At 40.5% G+C, this 21838-nt stretch overlaps 1 long non-coding RNA gene across 1 annotated transcript in view; it reads left to right on the top strand.

Annotated features, from left to right (window-relative positions):
- The window catches only part of LOC106995279 (uncharacterized), a 112697-nt gene that overhangs the window by 61988 nt on the left and 28871 nt on the right, over positions 1–21838 (top strand). The window contains exons 5-11 of the long non-coding RNA XR_013413038.1: positions 13059–13203; positions 13981–14203; positions 15611–15697; positions 15888–15985; positions 16082–16216; positions 17062–17119; positions 18526–18699. This is a non-coding gene — a long non-coding RNA (uncharacterized LOC106995279). The remainder of the gene's footprint in view (positions 1–13058; positions 13204–13980; positions 14204–15610; positions 15698–15887; positions 15986–16081; positions 16217–17061; positions 17120–18525; positions 18700–21838) is intronic.

A 21838-nucleotide genomic window follows, 5' to 3' on the forward strand; every position in this document is an offset into this window, starting at 1 on the left:
AAACTTCTTAGAGATTACTTAAGTGGTAATTACTGGGTGAGGTGTCAGCCCCAGCATCAGAAAGTGGTCGACTTGCAGGTTGTTAAGAATTTACTGACAACAGTATAGGTTTGAAAAAGGAAAGTTTTATTAGAAAGAAACAATGTTGCAGAAGAATGCAGCATTTATGGACCTCAAAGTGGGAGCTTAAGTGTCATTTGGACCATATTAGCCATGTAGGTCATGATAAGTGATTATATTTGTAGACATTTTGGTTCCTTAATGTCAACAAGGGCTGCACAATGAGTTTTGACATGCATGGATTCCAGAGATGTGTAGAAATTCTAGTTACTTAGAAAATTTTTGAAAGAGGCCTGGAACCTTTAGGTACTAGGGAAGTTTAATTACTTCTAAATTCCTCAGATAAGGAATTTTGCCTCAGAATTCCCTGTCTGATGGTCACCAGGTGTTCTTGACTTTCTTCATTACACTTCTAAATTCCTCAGAGAAGGAGTTTTTGTCTCTAGGGCTTACTCGATGGCCACCTGGTGATTTTGCTCTCCTGACTTTCCCCCTGACAAATATTTTGGTAAAATCTTTGACCCTTTAGTAATGATCAGAATGTTGGTAGAAATATGGACAGCAAAGGCCATTCCGATGAGGTCTCACATAGAAATGAGGAACAAAGTATTATAAACTGGAGAAAAGGCCATCTTCATTATAAAGTGGCAAAGAACTTGGCTGAATTATTTCCATGCCCACGCAAGGGCTTTGTGGAAGGCATAGATGAAGAGCAGTGAGCTAGGAAATCGGTGAAAGAAACATCTAAACAAAAAAAAATCAATATGTTGTGTGTCTTCCTTCAACTGTATACAGTAAAATGCTAGAGGAAAAAAATGATTTAAAGATGCAATTTATAATTAAAAGAGAACCAGGCACGGTAGCTCACACCTGTAATCCCAGCACTTTGGGAGGCCAAGGCAGGTGGATCACTGGAGATTAGGAGTTCGAGACTAGCCTGGCCAACATGGTGAAACCCCATCTCTACTAAAAATACAAAAATTGGACAGGTGAGGTGGCACATGCCTGTAATCCCCGCTACTCAGGAGGCTGAGGCAGGAGAATCGCTTGAACCCAGGAGGCGGAGGTTGCAGTGAGCCAAGATCACGCCACTGCATGCCACCCTGGGCAATAGAGTGACTTTATCTCAAAAAAAAAAAAAAAAAAAAAAAAAAAAAAAAAAAAAGCAGGGGGTGGGTGGTGGTGGGGAACAAAACTTAGAGATTTAAAGGATTCTCAGCCTGGTCAGGTGGTAGAGAATCAAAGAGCACTTTCAGGAGAGGAAACCAAGGATGTTTCCAAGTGACCATTTCATAAGGAGATTAGTGTGGATAGAAGGAAGCCAGGGGCTATTCATCAGAACAGTGGGAGAATGAACCCAAAGTCACTTCAGAGATTACCAGTGCCACCCTTCCCATCACAGGCTCTGAGTGCCAAGACCTGGGTGAAGGAAATATGTCAAAAAGAGAGGCTGAGGATGACCTTAGAACCTTTGGACTCACGTCCCAGGGCTGCTTCAATTTTCTGCTCCCCGTATTCTAGTACAGCATTTCTTGGCTACCCCAGTCATGGCTCAAATGGGCCAAGGTGCAGCTCTACCTGCCACTCTGGAAGTTACAAGTCATAAATCTTGGTGGAATCCACATGATGCTAACTTTGCAGGTGTGCAATATGCAAGAGCTGTGTGGGCATGTCTTCCTCTACCTAGATTTTAAAAGATGTTTCAGACAGCCTTGGTGGACAAGCAGAGACTTGTTGCAGAGGTGGAGCAAAAGCAGAGAGCCCTCACTAGGGCAATGCCCAGTGGAAACCCAGCTTTGATGTGGAAGTTCTGCTGGCCACTTCCTTAGTCAGGGCTCTCTCTAGTCAGAACTGTGGGGTCAGAGCCACTGCAGAGAGTCCCCACTGGGACAATGCCTAGTAGAATTTTGGGAGCAGACTGCCTGAGAGACCCCAGAACTGTAGGGCTACCACTGTGCAACATCAGCCTAAGAGAGCTACAGGCATGAGACTCCAACCTATGAGAACTGCTGTGTGGGCTAAGCCCAGAAAAGTCATAGGGGCAGAGCTGCCTAAGGCCTTGGGGGCCCAATTTCACATCAGTGTGTCCAGGAGATGGGACATGAGGTTAAGGAAGCTTATTCTGGAGCATTAAAATTTAATGTTGTTCGCCCTGTTGAATTTTGGACTTACTTGGGACCCTCTTTTCTTGTCTATTTCTCCTTTTTGGAATGGGAGTGTCTATTCATTGCCTGTCCCACCACTGCATTTTAAAACACATAACTTGTTTTGATTTCACAGGCTCACAGCTGGAGAGGAATTTGCCTCAGGATGAATCATGCCTTCCCTTGAGTTAGAAAAGACTCCAGACTTAGGCCTTTTGAGTTGATGTTGGAATGAGTTAACACTTGTGGGGCTATTGGGATGGAATGAATGTATTTTGTATATGAAAAGGACATTAGTTTTGAGGGGCCATCGATGAGATGCTATGGTTTAAATGTTTGTCCCCGCCAAAACGCGTGTTGAAATTTGATTGCCATTGTTACAGTATAGTTGAGTATAACTTATTCAAAATGCTTGGGATTAGAAGTGTTTTAGCTTTCAGATTTTTAAATATTTGCATTATACTTACCAGTTGAGCATCCCAAATCAAAAAATTCAAAATCTGAAATGCTCTAGTGAGTATTTCTGCAGGTTATATTTGCACTCAACTGCTTCCGATATTGGAGGATTTCAGATTTCATATTTTCAGATTTGAGATGCTCAATCTGTATTAAGATGTGGGATAATTAAGTGGTAATTAGTTAGCAAGGCATGGTGCTGCATGCCTGTGTTCCCATCTGCTTGGGAGGCTGAGAGAGAATTACTTGAGATTTGAGGATACAGTGAACTATCCTTGAATTTGAGGATACAGTGAACTATGATTGCAGCCTGGGTGAGAGAGTGAGGCCCTGTTTCTTTAAAAAAAAAAAAAAAAAAAAAGGCCGGGTGCGGTGGCTCAAGCCTGTAATCCCAGCACTTTGGGAGGCCGAGACGGGCGGATCACGAGGTCAGAAGATCGAGACCATCCTGGCTAACACGGTGAAACTCCGTCTCTACTAAAAAATACAAAAAACTAGCCGGGCAAGGTGGCGGGCGCCTGTAGTCCCAGCTACTTGGGAGGTTGAGGCAGGAGAATGGCGTAAACCCAGGAGACGGAGCTTGCAGTGAGCTGAGATCTGGCCACTGCACTCCAGCCTGGGCGACAGAGCGAGACTCCGTCTCAAAAAAAAAAAAAAAAAAAAAAAAAAAGAAGCGATTGGGCCATGAGGGTTCTGCCTTCATGAATGGATTAATGCCATCATCACAAGAGTGGATTTCTTATCACAGGGCCAAGGGCAAGTTTATACAAGGGCAAGTTTGGCCCCCTTTCACTCTCACTTGCCCTCTTGCCTTCTACCTTGTGATGACACAGCAAGAAAGCCCTCACAAGATGCTGGCATCTTGATCTTGAACTCCCCGGCCTCCAGAACTGTGACCCAATACATTTCTGTTCATTATGAATTACCTAGTCTCAGGTATTTTGTTACAGCAGTGCAAACGAACTAAGGCATATGCCATTCATAAAGAAATAAGGAAAAATGAAAAGTAATAATGTTGTGAAATACATTATTTGCACAGATCTAGTAAAACATGTACTTTCATCCCGTATTTTGTTGGGAGACATTAGTATAAAAGATTTTAAAATTTAATCAGGCTAGCTCTTAATGTTCATGCTCTTTGACAAAGCAATGTTGCTATGGCAACTTATCCAGATACAGACTGAAGAGGCCATAGCCATCATCGCTTACATGTCCCAGCTACTTCAGACTGGGCATTTTCCTAGCTGGCTTGTTGCCTTCAGGCCCCCGCCCCTGACCCTGCTTCATCCATTCTTCCATCCAAACAAGAAAATCTGTCTCATGGCTGGATCCACCTCAAGCACTGATATAGAGCAGTACTCATGTTCTTCTACCTCTTGGTTCAAACTAGAAAATCTACCATGACAAGGTGCTACAAAACACGTACTCCTAACCACAATAAACCATCCATGGAGATACTTCAAGCATTGATATGGAACAGTGCTCAGGTCTCTACTCCTGGAGGGACTTGTAGAATCCAATCTCATCCCTGCCTGAAGAAGTCTCCCGCCTGTCCCCTTTCTGTGTCCTCAAAGGCACAGGCAGGTGAGGGGCCTTTGCTTCTGCCTCTGGCCCTGCCATAAACCTCCCTTCAGACAAGGGGAGGGGGCACAAAGGCTGGCTTCCTCCTGCAGAAAGGGTAAACACAGGGAGAACAGATAAACCTCACAGCAGCACGTATCCTGATAAATTTGCTAAAGATCTCTCACCAGCAATTCAAGGTACCTAGGCTGGTAGGTTCTGTTCCTGGCTCTGGCAGTGGGTCTGGTGAGCAACCACTTTACTATCTAGCTCTGTGGTTAGCAGTATCTGTTTTGTAGTCACATACATCCATGAAGAGAGGATATTGATACCTCACTAGCAGGGCTGTCATGAGATTAAATCCAGATGCTGACATGAAGAACCTGGAGCTAGGACCCTCTGAACAACCTGCTCCATAAGTAGAAGCTGTGTTTCTTCCCTAGAACAGGGAACTTATGTGGCAACTTGACCTCCTGTCTCAGCCAGGGCCCCTAATCAGGATGCAAATCAGAGTCACATTGATGAGCCTTTTGTAAACCCTCAGCTGAAACTCTCTTGGTGGTGGTAATAGGACTTCTGTACAAAGGCCATTCAAGTCATTAAATCATAATAATATGGCCTTAGAACCAGATATGTCCATTTGATGCCAACAGTGTATGTGAGTGCCCATTTCCTCTTTACTCCTCCGACTAGCTTTTATTGTTATTTCCAGGGTTTTGCATTTGTTTTATTCCCAGATTTTGTGTTAGTTTTTCATCTGATCATCCCATTTTCCCCAGTTCTGCCCCATTGGAAGTATTATCTCATATGGTTTTTAACTTACAAATTCAGAGGCTCATCCCATAGGATGGTCAGATTTAGCAAATGAAAACACAAGATGCCCATTTAAGTTTGAATTTCAAAAAAACAAAATTATATTATGTGCCACATATACTAAAAAGTACTAGTTATTTTTTCTGGATTTCAAAGTTAATGAGTCTTTTGTATTTCATATCCTATACCTGGGGTTGCAATACAGGGTAGGACCAAGGTGCTCTGGTCTGGTCAACAGCCCCAGGTGAGCTCTCAGCAGATGCCAGCACCAGTCATCATCCATGCAAGTGATCTCTTTTGGATGTACCAAACAAGTGAAGCCTCCAGATGATTAAGGTGACAGCACAGGGAGAGGCAGCCCCGGGTGGCAGACACCATATAGAACAGAAAAACACCCAAATGAGCCCTGTCAATACTCAGAATCTTGAGAGATAATAAATGGCTAATGTTTAGGATGTTTTATTAAGCAGAAATGGATATCTGTGGTTTGGGTGTACTCTTCCTCCTTTTCTGTTATCATTGGATAATATAGGGACTCTATTATCCATGAAGACTTGGTAGGACTTTGTTATAATTTTGGCCATAGTCTGCATGTGGGTTTATGTATAGGTATCAGTTTCTGAAAATTTCCTCAATTGCATCTCAAATGGATTTTCAAGGGAATTTTCTTGATATATGATTTCACCCTACTCTTGGAATGTGGAACCTACTTTTAATTCCCCTCCATGAAATGAGGCTTCACTGCAGTTACACAGAGTTAAAGAATTGAGAGGCTGCTGCTACGAATGGCTCCATGAGCCACATGAAAAGCCATATTCCTTCTAGGTTGCTAGGTGAGTATTTAATCAGAACAAGGGGTATTTATTCACTTTGAGAAGTGTTTCTCAAAAGAGTGTCCTGAAACTATTTCATCTGCTATAGGGATAGCCTTGCAAGGAAGCTACTTTCCTTCGGCACACGTAGACAGGACTCTACCAGATAGCAAACAGGATGTACACTGCAGTGTTTGACTTTCATGACTGTCCCCACACAGCACCACTTAGTGGATAAGTCTGTCCAACTCTGGGGTTCATTAAGAAGAAATGTCTTTTCGGCAGATCTAAGGTACCTTTTCCAATTTCACCTTTATAAAGAATAGAGTCAATGTATTGCTTTCTTTATCGGTTTGGCATATTTTTTAGTTGGCTTAGAGCTCAGACTTGTAGAGGGGGTATATTTGGGGAACCCCTTTAAGTCCCAAGCATTTTGGAGTAAGACCATAGTAATAGTTGGGGAGCCAGCAAAAAGAGGAAAGAGGAGAAGAGCTGCAGGCCTGTTGTTAGACCTATCCCCCAAACCCCCAGGGACATAGCAGAACATATGCTGGTTAATTGCTTATTACTACCAAGAATTTTGAAGGGAGAGAGCCTGGGCTGTGCAACCCCTGGTTCTCCTTTGAAGTACTAATCACATAAGTGATTTTTGCCATAGAGAAGGAGTGAGTGCACAGAGAGCGTATAGAGAAGCTAGAACTGTTTTTGTTATGGATGTGCCTCCGTATGGGAGAAAATACCAGGAACAGAGGATAAAAATTTCCCAGGGTATCCCAATATATGATGCAATTGAATGAGTTTCTGCCAGCTAAATAAGTATAATATTCTAGCCCTGCTTCCCTGAAATAACTTTGAGATTCCTTACATGACTTTTTTTTTTTTTTTTTAAATCTTCCTAGGTTATTCAGTCACATGATTATGGATGGTCTCTTAGTTTTCTGCCACGGACAGCTAATTGCTTCATGGTATGTGTTTTACACATCACCCTCAGAGGGCCAGTTCATCTCAAAGAGCCTTAAGATTCCTCCCTCGGTCTCTGTGTAGTGATGTTACTTCCCTACTGTCACTTTTAAAGCAAGCAAAACTCCTGACAATGGGGAGATGCTTTGTTTCCCAAACTGGGCAGAATTCCACAAATCACCCTTGTATGAGGTTAGTTCCTCTAATTCTTAATATTTCTCAGGTGGTGGCCTGAAGACTGAAGGTGTTTTGCTTTCAGGGGAAGGCAAGAGCCTGAGGGGAGGAGTGTGTGGAGGCATTTCTGGTATGCAGGACCAGCCTAAGCATGCTGGTTGCCATAGAAACCTACCATCATTATGGCAACCATGACACTTTTTATCTTTTTTTCTTTTTTAATTTTTTAAAATTTCAATAGTTTTTGTGGAACAGGTGTTTTTTGGTTACATGGATGAGTTATTTATTGGTGAATTCTGAGATTTTGGTGCACCTGTCATCTCAGCAGTATATACTGTACCCAATATATTGTCTTTTATCCCTCACTACCCTCACAGTATCCCCCTCCCCAAGTCCCCACAGTCCATTATATCACTCTATAGAGTGATTTTTGCATCCTCATAGCTTAGCTCCCACTTATAAGTGAGAACATATGGTATTTGGTTTTCCATTCCTGAGTTATTTCCCTTAGAATAATGGCCTCCAGTTCCATCCAAGTTGTTGCAAAAGACATTATTTCATTCCTTTTTATGGCTGAATAGTATTCTGTGGTGTATATATATGCCACATTTTCTTTATCCACTCTTTGGTTGATGAGCACTTTGGTTGGGATCTATATCCTTGTAATTGCGAATTGTGCTGCTATAGACGTGCATGTGCATGTGTTTTTTTCATGTAATTACTTCTTTTCCTTTGGGTATGTAGTAGTGGGATTGCTAGATCGAATGGTAAATCTACTTTTAGTTCCTTAAGGAATCTCCGTACTGTTTTCAATAGTGGTTGTACTAATTTACATTCCCAGCAGCAATGTAAAAGTGCTCCGTTTTCACCACATCCATGCCAACATCGATTGTTTTTTGACTTTTTAATTATAGACATTCTTGCAGGCATAAGGTGGTATCTCATTGTGGTTTTAATTTGCATTTCCCTGATGATTAGTGATATTGAGCATTTTTTCATTATTTTTGTTGGCTGTTTGTATATCTTCTTTTGAGAAATGTCTATTCATGTCCTTTGCCTACTTTTTGATGGGATTATTTCTTTTTTCTTGCTGATTTGAGTTTCTTGTATATTCTGGATATCAGTCCTTTGTTGGATGCATAGTTTGAAAGTATTTTCTCCCACTCTGTGGGTTGTCTGTTTACTCTGCTGAATATTTTTTTTTTTAGCTGTGCAGAAGCTTTTTGATTAGGTCCCATTTATTTATTTTTGTTTTTGTTGCATTTGCTTTTGGGGTCTTAGTTACAAATTCTTTGCCTAAGCCAATGTCCACAGGAGTTTCTCTGATGTTATCTTCCAGAATTTTTATGGCTTCAGGTCTTAGATTTAAGTGTTTGATGCATCTTAAGTTGACTTTTGTATAATGTGAGAGACGGGGATCCAGTTTCATTCTTCTTCATGTGGCTAGCCAGTTTTCCCAGCACCATTTATTGAATAGGGGGTCCTTTCCTCAATTTATGTTTTAGTATGCTTTGTCAAAGATCAGTTCGCTATAAGTATTTGGCTTTATTTCTGGGTTCTCCATTCTTTTCCATTGGTTTAAGTGCCTATTTTTATACCAGTGCCATGCTGTTTTGGTAGCTATAGCCTTGTAGTATAATTTGACGTCTGGTAATGTGATGCTTCCAGATTTGTTCTTTCTGCTTAGAATTATTTTGACTATGTGGGCTGGGCAGGTTTTTTGTTTGTTTGTTTGTTTTGTTTTTTTGTTTTTTGGAGATGGAGTCTCACTTTGTTGCCCAGGCAGGAGTGCAATGGCAAAATCTCCACTCAGCACAATCTCCGCCTCCCAGTTTCAAGTAATTCTCCTGCCTCAGCCTCCCAAGTAGCCGGGATTACAGGTGCCCACCACCAGGCCCAGTTAATTTTTGTATTTTAGTAGAGATGGGGTTTCACCATGTTGGCCAGGCTGGTCTCGAACTCCTGACCTCAGGTGATCCACCCACCTTGGCCTCCCAACGTGGTGGGATTACAGGCATGAGCCACTGTACCCAGCCTATATGGGCTGTTTTACAGTTGCATATGAATTTTAGGATTTTTTCTAGTTCTGTGAAAAATGATGATATTTTGATGGAAAATGGGAATTGCATTGAATCTGTAGATTGCTTTGGGCAGTATGGTCATTTCACAATATTGATTCTTCCCATCCATGAGGATGGGATGTGTTTCCATTTATTTGTGTCATCGATGATTTCTTTCAGCAGTGTTTTGTAGTTTTCCTCATAAAGATCTTTCACCTCCTTGGTTAAGTATATTCCTAGGTTTATTTTTTTATTTTTATTTTTTTGCAGCTGTTGTAAAAAGGATTGAGTTCTTGATTCTCAGCTTGGTCATTGGTGTATAGCAGTGCTACTGATTTGTTTACATTGACTTTGTAACCTGAGACTTTACTGAATTCGTGTATCAGATCTAGGAGTCTTTTGGGTAAGTCTTTTGGATTTTTTAGGTATATGATCATATCGTTGATGAATAGCAACAGTTTGATTTCCTCCCCTCTCTTGTCTGATTGCTCTGGCTAGGATTTCCAGTACTATGTTGAATAGAAGTGGTGAAAGTGGGCATCCTTGAGTGATGACCGTTTTTCTTTTTTTTTTTTTTTTTTTTTGTGAGATGGAGTCTCACTGTCGTCTGGGCTGGAGTGCAGTGGTACGATCGTGGCTTACTACAATCTCCACCTCCCAGGTTCAAGCAATTCTCGTGCCTCACTGAGTGGCTGGGATTACAGGTGCCCACCACAACGCCTGACTAATTTTTCTATTTTTAGTAGAGATGGGGTTTAACTTTTTGATTTATCCTCATTGTTGCATGATTGAATAATTCCTTTATAAAATTGCTAAGTAGTATATGGATATACCACAATTTGTTTTATCCGTTTACTTTTTCATGGACAGTAGGTAGTTTTCAGTTTGGGGTTCTTCTAAATAAAGCTGCCATAACCATTTGTGTAAATGTCTTTATATGTACACATGCTTTCTTTCTCTAGGGTAAACACTAGGAGTTCAATGTCTGGATCATATGGTAGATGTGAGATTAAAATTGTAAGAAACTGCCAAACTGTTTTCCAAAGTGGTAGTACCATTCCTTATTCATTCCCATCAGCAGTATATGAGAATTCCATTCTCCACAACCTTGCCAAAGCTTGGTATGGTCAGTCTTTTTCACTTTAGCCATTCTCACGGGTGCATAGTAATATCTCATTAGAGTTTTAATTTACCTTTTTTTTTTCAAGACAGAGTCTTGCTCTGTCACCCAGGCTGGAGTGCAGTGGCACAATCTCAGCTCACTGCAACCTCCACCTCCTGGGTTCAAGCAATTCTCCTACCTCAGCCACCTGAATAGTTGGGATTACAGGCGCCCACCACTGCACCTGGCTAATTTTTGTATTTTTAGTAGAGGCAGGGTTTCACCATGTTGGCCAGGCTAGTCTCAAACTCCTGACCTCATGATCTGCCTGCCTCAGCCTCCCAAAGTGCTGGGATTACAGGCTAATATGAGCCACTGCGCCTGGCCTACATTTTCTTAACAACTATTATTGTTAAACATCTTTTCGTGTGATTACTTGCCATTTGTATATATTCTTTGGTAAAGTTTCTGTTTCTATTATTTTCCCATTTATTTATTGGAGTGTCTGTTTACTTCTTACTTTTAAATGATTTTATATATTCTGGATATAAATTCTTTGTCAGTTATACGATTTTTCAAATACTTTTCCCCAGTCATTGGTTTATTTTTCCATTCTCTCAACAGTGTCTTTTGGAAGAGCAGAAATTTTTAACTTTGAGGAAGTGCCATTTATAATTTATTTAGGGTTAAGGTGTTTTTATTGATATCCTATCTAAAAAAGGTTTACCTATTCACAGTCACAAGGATTTACTCCTGTCTTTTCTTGTAGGAGTTTATACATTTGGATTTTATAGTTAGGTCTCAGATTCAGTTTGAATTGATTTTGTATGTTGTGATATATGGATTACAGTTTATTTTTGTGTATATGGATATCTACTTATTACAGAACCATTTGTTGAAAAGACTATTTTTCACTGAATAGTCTTTACATCATTGTCAAAAAATCAGTTGTCCGTGTGTTCATGGGTTTACTTCTGGATTCCTTATCCTGTCCTTTTGATCTACTTTTCCCCTTCAATGGTAATAGCACACTGTCTTGATTACTGTAGGTTTATAATGAGTTTTGAAATTAGGTAGTGTTTGTCCTATACCTTTGTTCTTTTTTACAGTTTTTTTTCACAGTTTAGGTGTTTTGTATTTGTATATGATTTTAACATCCACTTGCTAATTTCTTTGAAAAATATATAGAATATTTATTCGGATTGCACTGAATCTGCATATTAGTTTGTGGGGAATAAACGTCTTAACAATACTGAGTCTTCTGACTCATGAACACAGTATGTCCTCTACTTCTTTGGGTCTTCCTTCTCTCAGCAATGTTTTGTAGTATTCAATGTACAAATGTTCCATATCTATGAGCAGATAATTCAAAAATATTTCATACTTGTTGATGCTGCTGTCAATGGCATTATTTCTTAAATAGAATTCTTAGTTATTACATTTTCATGGAACCACCAGCAACCAGATTTTTAATAATGACTATTGAAGAATCCCGGTAAAAAGTACAGGCTACTCTAGGATGGAAAAGATATTTGATGCTTAATGTGCATGTACATGTATTTCTATATTAGCTTTTAGAAATCATTGGCAATACACTGAAACTAGGGATAAAAACGTACCCCCAACAGTTCTACAGGTAATCTCCAGAAAAATCAATCACTAAAATAATATAGGTTAGTAGCTTTCAACTTTATGTTTCTGCTATATTTGAATATGTTAAAATGTAAGGTTGTATTTTTTTGTCCCCAGTAAACCCACCTTAAAAAATTCCTGGGATCTTGGATGGTGAGAGAGCATTGGGGAGAGGGCATGCATCCATATGAGTATTTGTGAATGTATCAATTTGTATGTTGCTGAAGCTGCCAGGAATGTGTATGATGAGGTGTTGAGACTAATTACCATGTATTACGTCAGCGCTATTCATTTCCTAGCACTTGTTAGTAACAAGATATAGGGGGTTGTTTGTTTTTTCCCAGTGTTCCTTGGCTAGCCTGGTTACCATGGTGACTCTGTGACTCTCATGGGATTTAGCGTAGAGCGAGTATCCATTTATGATTTTTGCCTGAGTCACTTGTTTTGATGATAGTTGTGTTGTTTTACAATTCTGATATTCCTTTCAAAACTATGAGTTGGCGTTTAGAAAAGTCTAAACTTATCCCTGCTTTCTGTCACATTTCCAAGTATTCTCTTTGGTATTCATGACGTGAATTTTAATGTCAGAGGCATCGCACTGACAGAATGAAGGAGGCAAAGTTGGAGTGGGGAACTTATATTTGTTGAAGACCTACTAGATGCAACACGATATGGGTTGTTATCTTCAGACTTTTTCTCTTCAAATGCTCAAAGTCATGCTCTGAGGTTGTGGGTGAGTCACTTCCCTTCCACCAGCCTCATTTATTCAACAGGATAGTAATTCCCAATCTTGCTGACCACACAAGAATACTCTGGAGATTAACAATGAACTCATATGGGAAAGCAATCTGTGATCTTAGGTGGGAGGGAAGGACTAGTCACTTTTGAGTAATTACCTTAACAGAGACAATCCAGATGTCCTAGAGTTCTCCATGGTGGGCATTAAATTAATGGCACAGTAATGTGAGGTGTTTTCATCAGAATTTTGCCAAGTATGGTTCATGGATTACTTCATCAAAATCATCATGGATTGCCTGTTAAAATAGTAGATATTTGGGTCTACCATAAGTCAGCTGAATGAAAAACAGGAAGGTGTGGTAGGAGGTATCTATATTTTGAGAAATTTTTCCAATTGATTGTAGTACTCACCCATGTTTGAAAAGCACTGCTGTGGATTTGCAACAAGGTCTATGAAAAATTTGAATCCTTTCATGTCTAATTTCATCATTGGTTGCTCCTACTACTTTGCTTTTAATATCTGTGTCATTTCTGTTTTGTGAAATAGGTACCAGTTCCTTCAATTCAGTAATTTTCATTCAGTGATTTATGTGTGAAGCATTGATCTAAGCACTGGGGAAACAGCACAGAGAAGAAGACAAACATGGTCCCCGGACACATCATTCTAGTTTGAGAAAACTGGTAATAAGCAGGTAAACAAATCAATCAGCAGGGTAGTTTCATATGGGGATTTGTGTTTTAAACACATGTAGAGTAGAAAGTGACCAAGATAAAGATAATTATAGATGGGGTTGTAAGTGAAGCTCCTTTTCAGGAAGTGACATTTGAGCTGAGTCCTGGATGACAAAAAGAAGCTAGGCACAGACTGACTTTCTGCCAGTGTGTACACAGTGTGCATGGGCACCGTGTGTTCCAAGAGCAGGGAAAAGCTCAAGTGCCTAGAGCCTGGCAGACAATGCACAGACTGGTGAGATGAAGTTGAAAGGGCAGATAGAAGCCATATTGTTTAAGCCACTGTAAGGAGTTTGGATTGTATTGTGAGTGTGGAGGGTTAGAGAATGGGAACAATATCATCTGACTCATGTTTTTAGAAAGTGACTCTGGTCACTGTGCAAAGAATGGACTGGAGAGGGAGAAGATAGTGTGTGGAGATAACCATTAGAAAATATTGCAGAAGTCTAGGGAGGAGCAAGCTGATGGTATCAGTGCTGCAGCCATGTGCAGAGGGAGAAATGGACCTTGGCAGGATGTGTTTGGAGGTAGGGAAGGTAAGACCTGTAGTAGCTGTGCGTGTGCATGTGCGTGGTGTGTGTGTGTGTGTGTGTGTGTGTGTGTGTGTTTCTAGCTAGTCTAGCTCCACCACCTCAAGTACAGCTCACAGTTGCAGTATTATCTTCAGTTCAGACCAGGACTGGCTTCTGATCTCAGATTTAGATATCCCACAAAAAGTGCTTCTGTTAATATTCCAGAAAAAATGATGGATACAGAAGGATAGCTGGACGTAAGTGAAAAGTTCCAGAAAACCATGTCTGATCCCATTAATCAAGCTCCCAACTTGCATCCCTCCCTGCCCGCTGCTGAGTCCCCTGGTCTACACTCAGAGTTGCAATCCTGATTCTGGCCACCAAGAGGCATTACAGCTATCTCTACATTCCTTGCTCTTTCTTAATGAAAAGGCGTAAATTTTGCAGAGTAAGTAATGTTATGAAACTTTTCTTTACTGTGATACCAGTAGTTCGGAATACCCATTTGTATACTAAAGCAGGCCAATTTGCTGTTGATTCCAAATCTACAGCGCATTCAGTAATTTATCTTTTCCTTCATTAGTGTAGGTTGAGATGTCCACACTGTAGGGGGGGTCCCTCCTGGAGAGCAGGGTGTTCACCACCCATCACTCCAACCCTGTACAGGCTTCTCAGACCTTCTTCCACCCTTTCCCACTGACCCCCTCTCCAGGACATTATGGACACAGCTGCCCAGACCCCACTCCAGTGCCTCATCCTCTCAGTCACTTCCTGCTGCCCTGGGCTCCCCCAATCCTGCCTCCCAGCAACAGCCCAGGTACATCAGACCTACGTGGTGTTTCATCCTATGGATGTCCCACAGTATGTTTTTACACTGTTTTACACCTGTCAGGGTTGTTTTTTTTCCAGACAGATTTAGAATCATTCTGCAGTTCTTTTCATAGACTGGGTTTTAGGGGAGGCTACCGTATTTTTCTGCTCCTTGCTTTGTAGAGAAGTTTGATAATAGTGGTACAGTGATGCCCCCTCATGACAGAAGCCTGAACTGCAGCAGCTTGAACATCACTGAGCAGGAAGGTGGGAGGGAGGTGCTGTGGCCCATGCACACCCTGCAGTTTTCCGGAAGTGTGGGTAGAAAAAGGGGCATTCCCACTGTACAGGGGTACTGACGGCCACCAGACAGAAAGTGTAGCCTCTTCATGTGCTATGTGAAAGCACAAAATGATCACTTCTATGTTTATGCTTTCAAACCTCTGGATAAGTAGCTATAGACCTATATAAGCAAAAATGCATCTTGGCCACTAAATGATCTTTGTGACCCACATTTGCCCTCATTGTGGTCATCTTTGCATACACATGTGTTTCCATAATAATGTTTTAAGTTTCTTTCCAAAAATAATTGTAGTCTCTTTTTTTATCAACCAGGTGGTTCATCATGTGGGTGCCCCAAAATTCATTTAATTAGTGTCCTAGTCATAAAAATGTAGTTGCTTTAACATTTTTTCCTGTTACAAACAATAGTATACTTAATATCCTCCTCATATATATGCAAATATATTTGTAAGTATTTCTGTCAAAAAAAAAAAGTTCCTGGAAGTGGTCTTTCAAAACCCTGGAAACTGTAAAATTTTATGTTAACATAATGAAATCCAAATACTATTTCTAACTTATATTCCTTACATAACAGTATGTAAGGACCTTGTGTCTTCACACATTAGAAATAATGTGAATCACTGCTAATCGTATGGGCAACAAATCACCTCTCATCGTTATCTTCATTAAAACTTGTTTTGCTGAATTCTAGAATTCCATCCTATGGATATGATATCAGTTTTCTCAAACCTGTGTTATTCAGATTCCCTGTTATCTACACTGTGTGGAAGACATCTTTTCAGAGTCTATGCATGGCTGAAGGGCACAGTTCCTGTAGCTGTTTACACTGGTGAGCCAGATGGGTCTTCTCAGAGCCCTACCAACTGTCTTGGAGGAATTCTAGTATTGTAATAACAGAACCTGGTTGCTGTACGTGTGTGTATTTGTCACTGCTTGTGTGTGTGCACAGCATTTCCCTCTGCTACCTTCTGCCCCTTCATAATTTGGTGTATCTGGTTGGTCTTTCTTCCTAAATTCAGGCCCAGAAATAAAGGAAAAGAATTTTCAGAATGACAGTCCTTATAACCAGATGCTTATCAGCATCCTTCACAATGTCCTGAAGATAAATTTCTACAAGGTAAGTTATTGGCACAAAAAGTGTGCACGTATGTAGCCCTTTGATAAGTATTGCCATACTGACACCCAGAGAGGTAATGCCATTTTGATTCCTCAGGTGGAGTCACAGGAGAAAATCCAAAGAGGAGTAAAAAATAATAATGCTGATGTCATGTTAGAGTGGAGGCCCTGGACACTGTTGTGGACCCAGTCTCAAGTTTCTGCTACAGTTAGAAGATGTGGAAGTGATCAGGTGCAAATCGAATTTTTCACACAAGCGAAGCCCGAGTCAGCATGGGGGGCGGTGGCGGAGGGGCAGGGAGAGACTGTCATTGATAGAGAGTTACTTAGGACACAGTCAGCAGGGCTGGGATACAGCTACAGTTTTATATACATTCATGGGTATAGAAAACATGGACATCAAGGCCTTTGTAGGAAAAAGTTTGGTCATTACTGAGGTACAACAGAAGCCCAGGCTTTCTTGCAATGTAATTACAGACAATAAAATTCACACTTTTAAGGATACAACTCGATGATTTTCAGTAAACAAAAGTTGTGCAATCATCACCGTAGTTGAGTTTTGGAGGTTTCCATCACTCTAAAATGTCCCATCACACTTGAAGGCAGTTAATCTCTGCTCTCACCCCCAGCTCCAGGAATCACAGATACGCCTTTTGTTTCTGTGGATTTACCTGTTCTGGATATCTCATAGAAGTGGAATCATGTAATATTTTGTCTTTCGTGTCTGACTTCTTTCACTTTACATAATATTTTTAAGGTTTATCTATTTTGTAGCATATACCAGCACTTTATTCCTTTTTATTGATATACCACATTTTGTTTATCCAGTCAATTGGTGAACACTTGAGTTGTTTCCAGTTCTTGGCCATTATGAATTATGATGCTACATATATTTTTTGTGCAAGTTTTTATGTAGACATAGGTTTCCGTTTCTCTTGAGTATGTACCTGGGAGTAAAGTTGCTGGGTTATATGGCAATTTTCTGCTTGACAATATGAGGAACTCTCAGAATATTTTATTGACCCTGATAGTCTTGAGGAGTACAGCCTTAATCTGTTGTCTTTTTCTCATGATTAGACCGGCATTATGGAATTTGAGAAAGAATACTACAGAGTTGAAGTGCCCTTCTTATCACGTAATATTTGGGTTTACATGATGATGTGACCTCACTGGTGATGTTAACTTTCATCATGTAGTTAAAGCAGTGTTTGCCAAGTTTTCCAGTGTACGGTAACTTTTTCAATTCATGTACTCTGTTCCTGAGAAGTGAGTCACTAAGTGTGACCTATATTCAGGGGTTGAAATAGAATTAAGCTCCACCTCTTGGAGGGTTAATAGCTACAAATACTATTTGGAATCATTCCATAAAGACAGTTTGTCTTCTCACACGCTTTTCTTTATTAATTCACCAAACATTTACTTATATCAGTATGGATTTATGCATACTTATTTTAAAGTGGAAATATTTTACTTAATAGATATATCCCAAAAAAATTCCAGCATCATTATTTCAGTGGTACACTAAAAGAATTTTGACTTAACTATCAGGAAACTGCAAAAGAGCTCCCTATCACCGCAATTATATTTCATCACTATATTTTCTAATTGTGATATATTAGTGCTTTTAGACAATATTTTTAATCATGGCAAAGTTTGGAACAGCATTATAATTTCACATTATTTCATTGCCTACTTGGTACCCCTTGAGAAAGAAATAAAAAACAGATAAGGCAAGATTATTGAAGTAGCCATAAAAATTACTGCTAACATAAAGTAAACCTATTTATGAACTCCCTATCAATGAATCAAAAGTATAAGCTATGTCAGGTAAAATGTGTGCTTCATTTGAAAGCATGTCATCTACAGCTCAGCCTTCTGGTTATCTGACTCTGAACGCTGTTATACAACTCTAGCTTTTAGGTAACTGATAGCATTGCATACTATCTTTGTCTATAGACACAAGGAAATGAATTCTGTCTTGAGGGAGGGAAACCTTTTCCTCCTTGGGAGATACCCATTTATCTCCATTTGAACATTTATTTCAACACTCTTGATCTATAAATGTGACAAAGAGGTGGCTGTAGACTTGGGAGAGTTCAAGTTCAGTGGAAGGATGGGGGAGGTAAGCCCCATTAGATAAGAAATGAAGACTGAGGTGTAGGGAAGTGCAGAGGGAAGTGAGCTGAGTATTGAGAATTCTTCATAGAATATTGATTGCAAATGGGAGAATATATGTAAAGAGAACATCAACTAAAGATGTAGAAATGGCTCCATGGCACTGAATTATGTTTTACAATCATCAGTGATGAGTCTCTATGATTAATCTGTTAGTGGAAAGAGCCATCTGAATTTACCACACCCTCCTTTCCACACTTCACTTTCTTGTTTCTCTTCTGGGGAAGCCTAAAACTTAACCAAAGGGATGGTGTAGAGTTTGGTCTTAATGCCTAGTAACTGTTAACTGAGGAATGACTGAATGGGTGGATGCACAATGTGTCAAACATGTGCTGATAATTCACAAATTTTTATCTCCTAGCACAGAGCTTTTATGCAGATGACTGAACCCATGGAGTTAGGTGGCTGAGAGGATGCAGCTTCCCAGGTCCCTACAACTGATGGCAGCAAGATGGGAGCACCCAGCTACAGTGTTCAGAAGTAGATTTAGGCTGACTACCACACCTTACATGCTGGAGGGATCCCCCCTGACCTGAGCAGGTGAGGTCTCAGGCTTGTTTTCCATCATGAGGAGAGGATTACAGCCTACTCAGAATTAAGTTGTGGTCCAGCTCTTGTGTCATTCAGAAAGACTCCAGAACGTGTAGATCCAGCTCCTCTCTAAACTTGAACTCAACCAATATCCCAGAGAGACATTCTTAATCTTCTAGGCAAATGCAGTGTCATTAGGAGCCACCAGAGACCACACAAATACACACACACACACACACACACACATACACACCCTGGAGCCTTAATGCCAGCAGTAGCCCTAGGAGAACCTGCAGGCTCATGTGCTTGTTGCTCATTGTCTGTTAGGCTGCATATGTAACTGGACCCTTTTGCATTAAAAAAACAGCAATAATGATGATTAACAGAGTATGTGTTTAATAGGGAATTATTTAAAAATTACCTTAGTATCCAGTTTAATATGATGACAATGAGAGAATTTCCACCGTCATGTTGTCAAAGTATTTTAAAAAACCGTCGAGGATTTCAGTGAGGTGTGCATGTGGGTATGTCTACTCTGTCTCATATTGGGGGAGGGGATATCACTTAGTACAACCTCTTTCCAGGTTGATTTGGCAATATCTTTTAAGTCTATGCATCCCCAATCTGTATGTATTTGGAGCCTGTCCCTTCAAGTATTCATCCTTAGTGTGACACCTGCCCCTCTATTAGAGAATGCATATTCCTCATGAGGTAGGTTGTCTGGGAGCTCTACTTTTGAAAGCACTGACCCAGACACATTCCCTTATCTTTACAGAGCAGGAAATTGATGTACAACAAGATTCTCTGATCAGAAAGAGAGGCAGAACTAGCAGCCTGGCTTCAGCGGTGAAGATACAGATTTCAGTAGTGACCCAGGTCAGCAGGAAAGCAAGATTTACTTGGTTATCGTGTGATATGCAGCTCAGCATCATAGAGTCTGCATGGGGCCTTACGGGGTGCTGGTCTCTACTTTTCTACTTACTGTAGAATGCTCCCCTGTTGGGGACCAGCCTCAACACCACCCGTAGGGTACCCAAAGTCTGGCGGCGACGAAGGAATGAGAAGAGATAGGTTAAGAATGCATAAAGAGTGGGGACCAAGAGACCAATTGCAAAATGGAGGCTGCAAAAGGTGCCAGGCTCTGGTCTCCACACTATTTATTGAGTACAGTCACTTATATCTAAGAAGCAGATGTTCAGGGCGAAACGGTGAAAGGGAGGCAATGCATCATGCACGTAATCTATAGCAAATGAATCTTCTTTGGGCTCAAACAGTGTATCTTTAACTTATGGGAGAGTAGCGAGTGGGAGCGGGTTTAACTAGAAGCCTGCACATCTGGCCGTATTCCAATGCTTCAAAGGAGTGTCTTTCTCCTTGAACACAGTGTTTATAGATAAGAGAGCAAGTCTCGCTCAGAGCATGGGAACATAATGGCGGTAAGAAGGCTTTCCTCCTCAGAGGCCTCTTGTGGTTTTCCACAACTTATTGTCCATATTTTTATGGCCAGTTTATACAGGCACCCTATAAGCCTTTCTCCCAACACTCCCCAGCCAGACTACTTAACCTACAAACATTTTTGCTTCTCTAGCTATAAAATCACATAGAGGTCATTACCTCTACCTCCTGGTAATGTTGTGGAAATACATGAAATAAAAATGCACCAGCATTCAAGAAAGGTGAGTCCCCGTTACTCTCTTAGGTCAGGCATCCTGGCCTTCTATGGGATTTGTAAGCTCCCATCACCTATATGGCTCTGCAGCATGCCTTTTTTTCAGAAAAACAGCATCTATCCAGGTTTTTATTTGCATTTCATTAGCGAATGTGTTTTTAAATGTTTCTTGGACATGTATATTGCTGTTTACATGAATTCTGTTTATATCTTTATTAGCTATCTTGCATAACCAATTACCTCCAAATTTTGCTGCTTAAAGCAACAAACATATTAATACACACCATTTCTATGGGTTAGGAATCACGGCACAGTTTAGGTTCTGGCTCAGAGTCTCTCACAAGGCTGCAATCAAGGTCTAGGTAGGGACTACAGCCATCTCAAGGCTCAATGGAGGGAGAATCCAATTCCAAGCTCATTTATATGACTGTTAGCAGCCCTCAGGGCCTCAATGGTTCTTGGGCAGAGACATCGATTGTCACATGGTTAGCTCACATCATGGCAACTGGCTCTCCTTAGTGCATCTATAAGAATGTGCCTAGCAAGCACAACACAGCTTTTTGTCACTTGATCTCAGAAGTGACATCTCATCCCTTCTCACATATTTTAATTTTTAGGAGCAAGTCACTAACTCTAGCCCACACAATGGGACAGGTAACACAGGGAGTGAATACACAAGGAAAATGAGGATCATAGGGGACAATCTTAGAGGGTGCCTACCACAACATCATCAGACCATCTCTCCATATTGGCTACTGGGAATGCTTTATATATTATGAGAATTAGCTCCATGTAATTTGTGCATATTTACTTTAGCCTACTGAGACAAGCTTTAATGATTTATTTTGTCATACACAGTGTTTTAAATTTTTCAATATTATGATTTAATATACAGATCATTATATAAATAAATTAAGCAATGACCAGGGCAGCATTAATTATTATTGTCCAGGGAGATTAGAGCATTTGGATTCCTGGAGGCTTCAGAACACATGAAAAGCTTTAGTGAAATTCCAGACTCCACTCCTGAGGAGACAATAACCAAAGCAGTATCTCTGGTTTATACAACCTCTCTTAATTTCCTATAACTTGATCTAAACTATGTATTTAATAATAGGTTACTTGAATAAATGTTAAGATTAAAGGAGATACAACTTAGAGTACATCTTCTTTATAATTAGTTTTGTCAACATTAGTTTCCTACCCTCTAGATCTTTGTCCCAGAGGAAGCACCTGTTATTCTGAATAAGCCTGTCTGTCTGCCACCTTAAATGCCAGTCAATTCACATGATCCACATACCAAGGTCTCTTGGCCCCAGGCAGAGGATTTCACTTCCACCATCATCATCCTCATCATCATCACCAAGAGGGGTTGTTGAGTGAACAGGCGTGGGGATTGTACAATTACCAGTCCCTAACCCTTGATGGGGCATCATATACAGAAGAGGTTGCTGGGTGCTATGCTTTGAATGTCCCCTC

The sequence above is a fragment of the Macaca mulatta genome, chromosome X (genome assembly GCF_049350105.2).
Source record: "Macaca mulatta isolate MMU2019108-1 chromosome X, T2T-MMU8v2.0, whole genome shotgun sequence".
Taxonomy (NCBI): domain Eukaryota; kingdom Metazoa; phylum Chordata; class Mammalia; order Primates; family Cercopithecidae; genus Macaca; species Macaca mulatta.